This window comes from Spodoptera frugiperda, chromosome 31 (assembly GCF_023101765.2).
Source record: "Spodoptera frugiperda isolate SF20-4 chromosome 31, AGI-APGP_CSIRO_Sfru_2.0, whole genome shotgun sequence".
Classification (NCBI taxonomy): domain Eukaryota; kingdom Metazoa; phylum Arthropoda; class Insecta; order Lepidoptera; family Noctuidae; genus Spodoptera; species Spodoptera frugiperda.
The window spans coordinates 3,382,925-3,395,310 of NC_064242.1; the positions used below are offsets into that span (position 1 = coordinate 3,382,925).

Here is a 12,386-nt window from a genome sequence, read left to right on the forward strand (position 1 = left end):
TCAGTTACGTTTTGTTTTAATATTTAAAAAAAAACGTAATAAAACAACATTAGACACGTATTTTTTTATCTTGACATAACATATTTATGATAACAACTTGGATAAAACGAACCAAAGTCTAGGAGAATAAAATGTACCTATAAGTGACGTCATGCGATATTTCAAAATCGATGTATCTTCGAATGTATTTGTTTCCGTAAGAAAATAAAAAATACATGTCTAATGTTTTAAAATAATCAAGACGGACATTAAAATAAAAATTAGTCATCTATCCTATTCAAACCTTTCTATTTCAAATGGATGAAGTTTTTCTTCAATTAGCGTTAGCTTGACTGGCTATATACGCAGTTGTCTTATTGAATGAAAGAATAATAGGACACGTAGAAAGGACCCATTCTAATTTAAAATGGGTTAGTTACACCATTTGTCCAAAGGAAAATTCATTAGAACCTTTTCTTACTAATTAAAGAACTTGTTTTGGTAAGTGGGGAAAGAAATGACGTGTAATTTTGTCTCCAATTCCAATTTTTATATTTTACCTAAGTACATGTCATTATTTGTTAACTTTTTTGTGTCTGACTCAAACATTTAAAGAGAAATGGATATTAATATACCAAATTCAAAAATGTATCATGCTTTCAGCTATGTTACTGGAGATAAATAATGCCTGCCGTGGGCATTATTTAGCTCCATAAGTCCGCCAATTTCACAGTGTATATGTGCAATAAAGCTTTAAATAAATAGATAAATAATTAACTGAATTATCCCTCAGGTAATAAAACCTTCTCCTATGTTAAATACTATGCTGAAAACGGAATCAAAATGAGTTTAATTTTTTTAATAATACCTGTTTACATAACTTAGCTTCATTCACATTACAATATGTTTCTAGACCTTTCCAAAGATGTACCCAGTACATTAGAACTAGCGAGTACAAACACAATCTGTGTAATTTCACCTTCCAACAATAAAATGGTAGCACCCTCTAAGGGACTGATTATAATAAAACAAATTGTTCTGTCTATGTAGTCGTTACAGAAACGCAATCATCCTTTATACGTACATTGTACCCTAACGATTCGGATTCAGACAAAATAAATTGTTTTTATAATTAAAAGTTGGGCAATAAGGTTGGTTTTTGAATGTAGTTTTTGATCCTTGATCACGAAAATTCAGTTATGTTTCACTACATATTCCGAATACAGAATTTCGATTTTATATTATTAGTAACCATATATTCATATCTTTTACGTGTTTGTCGTACATAAAACATTTTTTTTTAAATAAAAGTACTCACAGCTATTTGTTGCTCCAATCTCGATAAAGATCTGAAAACAAAAAATAACATAAAATTATTATTGGTACAAACTTTTAAAATTCATTATTGTAATTCTTGAAAAGTAACAAATACGAAAGCTTCCATTCATTCCCCGTTGTAAGAAAACAAAAATAATATAATATGTTTTCTTATTATCATTATTATTTTATTTATATTTTAATGTACCTACACCACATAAACATATAAGACAATATAAATAAGCATACCTAGTGTACAAAGTACGGTCTTATTTATTTCACATACAAGACATTTTGTTTAACAAAAATAGCATCTGCCAAACTGCACAGCACTGCAGTTTGTTGGCAGTAGGTTCTCTTCATAATATGTGAAATACTAAGAAAATAAAAAGGCTGCAGTGAAAAGACAAAGCAACATAAACCACACCACTATCTCAGAGAACAAAAAAACTCGTTACATGAGTTACACCATTAAAAACTAGCGAAACATTAATCCAGTGAAACAAATTGTGATAAAAACTAAAACTAAATGATCGTGCGGCTCCATGGAGTTCATAAATAACTGTTATTAAATAGCTGTTGTGCACGTCACTTGTAGATAATAGATATACGTGGTAGATATACTGCCTCGTGGGTTGTGGAGAGGAATTATATCGATATAGGGTAAGCTTAACGATGTTAGAAACTGATAATGGTATATAATAGTTATGTATTTACTTTTTTTCTTTTGGAAGGTAGTAGGAGAAGTTGTGTTATATAATTATGCGGCTAATTTTCAATGTGTATTGTAGCAAAATGGGGTAGTTTCGTCTGCTAGACTAATTTAAAACATCAAAAAACTTTTTTCTTTTATTACTGATTTAAATACTTTCGACAAGATATCAATTTGAAATATGGTGTGACATCACGATTTACTATCTTTATATATATAATTCTTCTGTAAGTGTGTATGTCACTGAACTTCTCTTAAACGATTTTGATGAACTTTTTTGTGTGTGTTCAAGGGGATCTGAGAATGGTTTAGATTCACAATTTTGTCCGCTGGACAATGTTTTTTTAATTAGTTTTTAATTTATTAGTAGTTGTTGATTTTGGAATGTTTTACATTGGATCCGACAGACGGCGCTACCATCGCAGTGTCAAATATTAATGACGTTAGATATTGTCATAACATTTGAATAACAATTTTCATCAAAAAGGTCCAGAATGTTTTAGCTTATTAAAAAAAGTTTAAAATTTTCAAATTAAAGACGTGTAGACAGGACAACGTCTGTCGGGTCCGCTAGTATTTTATAGAATACCGTGATGTAGCTAACTTCCACTCCTTAACTTAAATTTTATCTAAGTATTGTTCACTTATATGACAATTTTTTTTTACTTTTTTAAAATAAAATTATAAACGTCTATTTTTTTAGTTTTCTAACTAACTAACTAAATATTTTTTTTATTTTTATACCCTGTCAACCATTTGGTATATGTTCGGATTATCCAACAACACTTTATATTCTTAAAGATGAATGATTTAAGAATCAAATGACATCTATACATATAATAAAATCGTAGAAAAGTGCTATCCTCTGTTCATTGATAAATAAAAATAAAAAGCAAATAGCAGGGCTTATTGTTACGTCGATGTCGAACCCAAAAATGTAATTAACATTTTTTTGTCTGTTTGTCTGTTTGTCTGTTTGTCTGTTCGTCTGTGCGCGCTAATCTCAGAAACGGCTGATCCGAGTTGGATGCGGTTTTCACGAATATATTGTGGGATGCTTAAATTTACATTTAGTGTTTGTTTCATGTCAATCGGTTCATAAATAAAAAAGTTATGTCAAATTAAAGAATCACGTCGAACATTCTATGCTTATACCATTAATCTCCGCAACTATTTGACGGATTTGGTTGAAATTTGGTACAGATATAGTTTAGAACCTTAGTATTTTTTAAAGGACATAGATATATTTTTATTTCAAAAATCAAAAAATAAAAATAAGAAATAAATTATTTATAAATAATTCTATGTCGATCGTTACACGACTTCGGTTCATGTTATTGTTTTAATTCATCGAAAAAAAGTAAATAAATAGAAAAAAGGTATGAAAAAAATAATATCAATATAATAAAACATTTAGTACAAAGAAAATGCTCTAACGGAGTATAGATAATTCTATGTCGATCGTTACACGACTTCGGTTCATGTTATTGTTTTAATTCATCGAAAAAAAGTAAATAAATAGTAAAAAGGTATGAAAAAAATAATATCAATATAATTAAACTTTTAGTAGTTGGGATCGAAATAGATCGCGCTATGGTTTCGTTACATTCATTTGGTTGGGTATCGGCCGAGCGCTTCGGTACTATCGTAGAAAAAGTGTATTATCAGTCGTATGATTATTTGTCTGTAGTGGTCCTGCTGTTTCGTATATTCTAAATTGGTTTCGTTGTATTTGTCAATTAATAAGTTTATTTGTTGGGTTTTCCTGGACTTTTTTTGGTTAAACTATTTAACGTAGGTTTAGTTTGATATCGATTATTAGTAGTTACTGTAGTTAGTTTTTTTAATAAAATTGTAAGTCTAATTTATAAATTAATTAGATTAGATTTAAGTCGTTTCTTTTAAATTATTTTGTTTAAGCTTGGTTATTATAGCATAGAGGATAGGTTGTAATATAGTTTCTTTTTTAATTGTTATAAATTCGTAATTCGTAGCTTTCTTTAGTTTTAAGTTAGTTTAAGTCCGTTTTTAAACTATTTTTTCAATGCCCTAAGTGAGTATACATCTATTAAATTCAAACGCAGAGCTCATTAATTGATTTTTGAAGAGTTCCCTGGTATATCTTCCACATCATTTTTGAAGAGATCCCGCGAGATCGGGAACTATGTGGTTAAAACCAAAAATTTGCCGGAAGTCACTATTCCACGCGAACGAAGTCGCGGCAAAAGCTAGTCCACAATCAATTTTATTGCAATTTTCTAAATCCTATCCTCTTTTCTTATATAATAAACTAACACAAAAGCAAACAGTTTCAACTTAAACTATAAACACGTAACCATGTTGCAACCAACCCCGATGATTGAGATAACATCTAATCATCTCCAGTTGGCTGGAGCCTTAAATCGATAAGTCGTAATTATAGATATGCTATCCGCCTAGTTGGCACGCTCAAACGTCTGAGGACATGTTGGAACGTGGAGCATACCGTGTGCGATAATGTATCGTAACATCGCTGGCAAGATGCCGCTTTAGAACTCCTGCACGATATATAAAATGGTACCTAGTACGAGTAGGTAGTCGTCTTTTATTTATTAAAAGTCTAGCCTCCTAGGCAGCCATGTATCTTTCTTTTTGTAGTTGTATGTCCTGTTGGATGTAATAGAACACTGATCAATACATATTAAATAATTCGTAGTATTTTTTTAGGGGGCAACCGAGCAGATAGGTCTCCTGGTGGTAAGCGATCAGCGCGGTGAATGGACACCAGAGGAGACATAGGCGCGTTGCAGGCCTTTAAGTTACATATTAAGTCTACAAAATCCTATAAATACTTTGCCAGCACTATCATAACGGAAATCCCAGCCACAGTCACATTTGCTACCACTCAACTAAGAAGCACTCGATATAATCAAGATAAAACGCTTTCCTAAAGTTTCGATCACGTTAATTTACCATCTGGTTTCGTATGAGGAAGTTCCAATGATGACATTGATATATAGGTGCATGTAAGAACAAGAAGGATAGGCATCGAGGTATATTTTATCCATTAATCAAAATAAATCCCAAATACGGATGATATTTGGGCTCCGGGGGCTATTTGCTAATCTTCCCAATCCTCGATTCCCCAACAACCTTTAAATTCCTAACCCCCAAAAAGCTGGCAATACACTTGTAACGCCTCTGGTGTTTCAGGTGTCCACGGGCGGCGGCGATTGCTTACCATCAGGTGATCCTTCTGCTCGTTTACCGGTTTTTATCATACAAAACATCAAAAATATTAACACTTAATACAAAATAGAACACCATAGTTTAACTAGGATCGATTCTCCTTTTCTTTCTATTTTTAATAACTTTGATTATATTTTTTTCGGGGCTGCGGCTCGAAAAGTAAGAGTAGAAGCGGGGTTGTTTTTAGTCAGTAAGACTCTGACACTCTGTCCCCATCTTAAAAAAAGTGTTTAAAAAATCATAAAAACGATTAATCAATTTCAAACCTTAAAATCCTAATGACATTTCATTACAAAATCAACATTACACCCATTCACTTTCAAACGTTACAAAGTCGATTTTTCTATAAACAATTTACTCAGTAATACGGTCTGAAATATGCGGTAACAAGCCGTAAGCACGTTGAAGCTCATTTAATCGCATACCACACTCTTGTAACCGCATTGTTCGCGTTATGTAATTCAAGATCATTGTTCCGATAGTATATGCATAAGTACTATGTAACTTTATGTAGGTAGGTATATGAAACCTCCGTGGATTATTTAATGTGATGTAAAGTTCGACTTCAGTCAGTTTTGTGATTGGAATAATTAATGTTTTGGTGTATTTTAGATAAATGAAAATTAATAGCACACACATGTGGTTTTTCTGTCACATGAGAAGGTTTTTGTCATTGAGAAAACCAAAATAAGGATCATATATTTTTTAAGAACCACGATCAAAATTCGTAAGAGATCTAGGACTGGTATCAATAAAAGGGACTTTAGCCAAACATCATAAGCTTTTTCTACCTTAAGGATAAGTAAGATTCCTTGTCGGCTCCTATTGAAAATACAAAATGAAAACAAAAAAATAAATACATTATCCAACACAATAATTATTTATAAAGAGACCAATAGTTCTAGAGATTAGCGTGTTTAATCAAAATCTTCCGCTTTATATACTTATTAACATAGAGTAAAAGTAATATAAGATTTCCTTTCAAAATATATATCAAAAGCTCAATCAATTTACCCAACCAAAATAAATCTGTATTCATTTTAAACTTAAACAATGAATTTAAATAAACTTTAAACATCTTCGAATTCTAGTTCCACAACTTCTTGCTAACCACTTACTTACAAACAATTAAAAACTTTTATCTTCTGTAAACAACCTAAGTCGGCTCTTTTAATTTACATTGTCCAAACTTCACTTAATATTCATGAAATTTTAATGTTTTTTAATCATTACATTTTTATGGCTACCCAGATTACGTAATAAAGTCAACTTTTTTAAATTAATTTCGCATCAAAACAAACCTTTTTTTATGTTAAGTTAATAGCGGTTTGCAATCTCGGAATACTAATAAAAAAATTTCGTATATCGTTTAAAGTTAAAATAATTTTAATCTAATTAGTAGTTTTTTTAAGTTTAATATCGTATAACCTGCCTGCAGTTTTCACGTTAACATTATAAAAATACGTAATAGAATTTACCTACGTTACAAGCTCAAATTTTTAATGCAAAAATAACTGTTTTAAAATATTATTCAGCCGCTGAGCACTGAAAGTTTCATCCATGTTTTTATCGATATTTACCCGACACGGCGGCAAATCAAATTTTCCATCCTCTACTGGTTTCGCTGCAAAATTTTGATGTTGTGATAAATTTAATTCTCCCCGCTATAAACAGATTACCTAGAGAAATTCCCCTACACTGCAACGTTAAAGGATTTATGAAACCTATCTTATCGAAAAATTGACGATCATTTTTATAAGTTTTGTCGTAAAATGTTCGGTAGATTGTAGAAACATTTTCTGTCTCCTATTTCCTTCAAACTTTTAGTTGTGTGTTACTTATAACTATGGACTGATTTCCACGAAAATGATTATTATTTCGAACTTGATAAAATGTATGATATGTTTTAATATTCCTTTATTTATACTCTGTAGATAAAATAAACCATGGATCACTTATTACACCATCCCAACAACATAACCGCTCACAAACTGCTCCCATCAACACCTCACCTCTCGGAAAACCGTCTAACATCAGGCAAGGATCATATAATTATGTTAAATTCTCGTCAAATTACACTGCCAACACGATCTAAACCTGCCAATTTTATGAGCTTCGAACAATTCAATCATTTGCTATGCGGAACGCTTCGTACTATACTCCGGAGACCAACAAATTGGATCACGGAAACCGCAAACCAATTTTGGTCAGTTCGCTCACGTAATACTATCATTGATTCATACGATAAACACAGTAGTTTGTGGGAAGAATTGCGAGGACCTGTAATGGTTTGGTGGCTCGTGTCGACTGTCTGTTATGTCGGAGTACTGTCTAGAGAGCATTCTGGGGTTAGGAGTTACGGGAATGCTGAAGGACTGAAGTGACCGAGATATGTACATGTGTTTGACGCAGTAACTGAGCGATTTATTGCTTACATTTTGTGACTTTGTTGTGAGAAATTATGATCTGAAGAATCTTAGGGTAGTGTTGCAGAACGTTCTATTACCAGAGTCATTGTTACAGGGAATAGAACTCAATCAAGCGATATTACATAATATATTATCATATACCTAGTCAATTGCAATCAGATCTTCTATTTCCGTATAGTACAAAAATAACAAGAGTTGTTAACAGTCAAAGTATTCACAAACGAATATTTTGGTCTAAATAAAATATTTCCACAAAAACATTTATCAACTTCCATTCATATTCCACTGAGCATTACCTTTGCGGCTCAAACAAAAGCAAATCATACCAAACAGAGCGACCATCAAACAATTCCGTTACTTAAACAAAAATAAAGTAAACAAAAAACAAAACAATTCACTGTTCTAAAGTTTAAAAGTGTAAATAAACGAAGTTTGGAAGAAAATCTTCGAGAGACTTTGGAGTGGGAGTATTTCGATGTAGCTGCAACCTCTGGGGTGTTGTTTGTACAGCACTGAATAATAAACGATATTGCAGTACTGCGTTTGTATGAACGCTGAAACCGCAGGGATATGTAGGCGACAGCCTTATTCTGACCGCTGCGGTCGCTCGAAGAAATTGCAACTTTGTATTAAGCTGGGTACACACTTACAGTTTTACTCCATCGAGCTTACTACCTCGAGTTTGACGCTAGAGTAAAGCTGACGGGCTTTTATTCAACGTATTAGCATATATCGAGCGACTGCAATGCGTTTAGTATTCGCCTACCTAAAACTTCAGCGAACTTAAAGTAAATGCGAAGAAACATTATATTGTTATATTTATTTATTTATTTCCATCGAGCCGGCTCAAATAGCCTTTATAAGTTTTGCGGTATACACACATCATACTGATTTTTATTTCTTTTGTGTGAATAAAACTTTGAAGTAATACCGCAAGTGAGTACCCAGCTTTATAAAGCAGCACATCAAACTATCATAGCTTACAATAGATTTCCGACTTTATCACAAAACAATGTAGTTGAAATCAGAAAGTTTTGTTGAGTTTAAAGTGTAGTGTATTTTAGTGTAGTTCATTTGAAGTATGAAATAATTGAATGGCGATCATTCTGCTGCCTTTTGTTTTCTACATACTTAAATAGGTTATTTGATGTGGTCTGAACTGGAAATGGAATTTTGCAATGTCGTTTGTTTTTTATGAGTTTACTTTGCTTTCAAACAGTTCTATTCTTTAGTGAATTGTGCGGCGACATACTGAAGTCCTGAGGTTTTTACTTCCTTAAGGAATGAAAATAAGAATTATGCCAATTGAATGGGATTTAAGCCGTTCTCTGTTCAAGCAGTTTATGTTTGACTAATGGGAGTAACAGAGTTATTATTTTTCAGCTTAATACTAAACTAACCAACCCTAGAGGCACGAATATCATTATCAACATCAACCCTTTTCCCACTACTACACCTTTTGTTGAGAGCGGAAAATCCTAAAGGTTAGAAGCGTAACGGAGTGTCCGAATGTAACTGACTAAAAACTACCCCGCTCCTACTCCTGGTTTTCGAGTCGGAGCTCCGGTAACCCGCTAGGTAGCAGCTCCAGTTTACTACACCCTGGACAAACATTATGACTTTTTAAAAGTACATTCCATTACATTTACACTGTGTGTATATGAGTATCAGTCGTTATAACTAAATAAGCTTATCCATTACTAACCAGCTTAGCTCAAAGCTAAATCATTCAAATGTCAATATTAAATTTCGATTAACTAACGTTCATTGGGACCGCATCGGATACAACTGATTCAATATGAATACTATCACGGCTCTCAATTTATTAATATCAGCAGGGAAGCACTGAAAATCAATATAGATACTGAAAGTACTGTAATTTGCAACCGTCGAGGGATGGGATTGCATTACGCTGGTGTCTATAAAATTTAATATAACGTCATGACATTTATGTAGATGGGGTAAGTAGAGATTTACGGTTATTGTATAATATAACTTAGTGTATTTTATTATTGAAAGGTGGTAGGTAGAGTTGCACGTATACAATGTAACAGCTTGACTAAAAACAACGGTTTAGTCACGTATATATTCCGACGCAGACGCAAAGAAAGACGATGAAGAGACTCGAAACTAGTAAAGCTTTACTCAGATACTTATTGTAAAAATGTAACACCTATTTAAACACTTATATCCGGGCGACTGTTCTGCGAAACGAACCCTCTATCGCGAGAACCCTTGCTAGGTAATCATGTTGTAAAACTTCTTGACTCAAATTTACCAGAATACTAAATGTTCATTACTCACAATCACTCGTTTCACCGATAGACAAAAGTGTACACTTTGTCTATTCGCCCAGACACCCACCGAAATATAGAACAGACTTCAAAGAACATCTCAAGTTCCTCTGACATTTACTTCAAAACCGATCACCTAACATTGTTACACAATACTCAGTAAAGGTGTTACGATACTAAAAGTACCGATAATCCACTTTTATGTCCATTCACACAACAGCGAGGAAATCTCAAATGATCCTTATTTTACGTGAAACTGTTGCCATTTATTTCACATCTCAATCCAATAGCGTACGATACACATGTGGAATAATAATGGCTTTAAGCTGTGCGTTATATAACTTAACGACTGTTCCAATTGAGGGTAGGCAGTAGGTAGTAAATACCTATACTTTTTAAAGTTTATGTTAATTAGATGCAGTGTTATTGTATACTAAATTATAATAACTTGAGAATGGAAATAGAAACCTCAAGGACTAGTAATTACATGTAGTATTTAAGTGTGGGAGAGCCATGCTTCAGCATGAATGGGTCGGCTCGACCGTAGTGATACCACGACTTCACAGAAAACCGACGTGAAACAACGCTTGCGTTTGCCCAATTACTCCTTCCTTGTCCCTCCCATACCAGATTCCCCAACAACCCTTAAATTCCCCCAAAAGGACGGCAACGCACTTGTAACGCCTCTGGTGTTTCGGGTATCCGTGTGTGGCGGCGATAGCTTACCATCAGGTTATACGTCTGCTCGTTTACTGGCTTATACCATAAAAAAGTAATTATTGGTTTAAAAAGAAACTAGATTTAAATTAAACAACAACTCACTACTCAGAATGCACAGATAGTCAAAATGATCCTTACACAATGTCATTCTTTTGATTCACACACCATCATGAATTCATACATTATCGTGTATAGGCATCATTACATGAGCCAATTACATGGTCACTCCTTATAAAAAATACACAATAATGATGTAACAATGAAGATCAAAATAGATACGCAAATATCACGATATCAATCAGGACTATCACAATCGCATTGTCAAACTATCAAAACGAAATGTGCCAATTACGAGTATCCTATAAACTTATCAAAAGGTTACGAAACAAGAATATAAATGGTAACAAATGTTTTACAATTTGATTATATCGCAATAGGAGGTGAAGACGTAATGTATGCCTCGTTTAGTTACATAACAAAGAGACATACTTTTGAAACCATCAAAGATGCACTTTTAATGTAACACCCACTTTTCAGCAATTGTATTAAGAGATCTGTGTGTGAGAGAGAATTAAAAGCTTAGAGCTTTTCCCAATGTCATATAGTTCAATATAAATAGTCTTCACATTCATGACATATATCACATATCAATAACCTATAAGTAGCCATAAAGCCTCTTTCTTGCACTGAGAAGGTTTGAACATTAATCACCGCGCATTGTTCAATGCGGGTTGGCAATTCAAACTTATAATTAGTTATTATAAGCTGTGTAATCTTCGTGCATGAGAAGTCGCATTGGTGTTTGAGAAGCGGGCGTCTTAAACCTCCAAGCCACCAAGACTATCTTCTTGGTAGACTTCACAAAATAATCTTTATTGTCGTTAATTTCCAAAAAATCTAAATAATATTTTCATATAATTTTTTTCAATAAAAATCTTCTTTTACTTGGTAGGGACGCTTGCGATGACTCCATCAACGAAATAGTGACACACATTGACTCGTATAATGATCAATGTCATTATAATTATCATCATTGTCTTACATGTCATTACATATCAGACTACAATACAATTTTGACATACTGACTGACAGCTTATAATAGTACGAAATTAATTTTACACAATGATATATTTTGACGGACAATGAAATCAGAAGTTTCATTGATACATCCTTAGGCAATGCTAAAATAATGGTCGAAATTTTAATTATAGTATTTGAAACTGTTAATGATTAAATAACTATCTGTTATTATTTCATTCAATTGTTTTGTTACGAAGTACTATTAACTTCTGCGTTGCAAAATTTTCGGTCATCCTTTCGTAATAGGATTTTCTTAATATTTTTTCTTTACTACCGTACCTCTTTGTAACTATATACTATCTTATCCGTACCTATGTTAGTAGAAGAAGAAAATTGTCGTCTCATAACTAAATACCATAGATTACTTGATTATTTGTTTATAGAACCTAACAATATGAAATCTTATAGCTGTTTCCAATACAATGCTATATTATCTTACATTATTGTAAGGGTTAATATTATAGTAATTTATATATTTAAGTTAAATAATATAAATTACATACGTTAGTTAGCCAATATAGTGATGTTCAAAATGATTCTATAATACAATCTAGATCTCTAATTGATTAAATACAGTTCATATTCGCTTAACATAAACAACCTATCTTCAACCGCAATACTTCAACT

The 12,386-nt window shown here is 32.6% G+C and overlaps 1 protein-coding gene across 2 annotated transcripts in view; it reads right to left on the minus strand.

The window, feature by feature from the left end:
- Positions 1-12,386, minus strand: part of LOC118276086 (uncharacterized) — an 89,882-nt gene that overhangs the window by 52,147 nt on the left and 25,349 nt on the right. The window contains exon 2 of one of the 2 annotated variants that reach the window (XM_035594249.2): positions 1,298-1,328. The exons of the other annotated variant lie outside the window; for it this stretch is intronic. The gene's annotated coding sequence lies outside the window, so the exon portion shown is untranslated. The remainder of the gene's footprint in view (positions 1-1,297; positions 1,329-12,386) is intronic. 2 annotated transcript variants of the gene reach the window in all.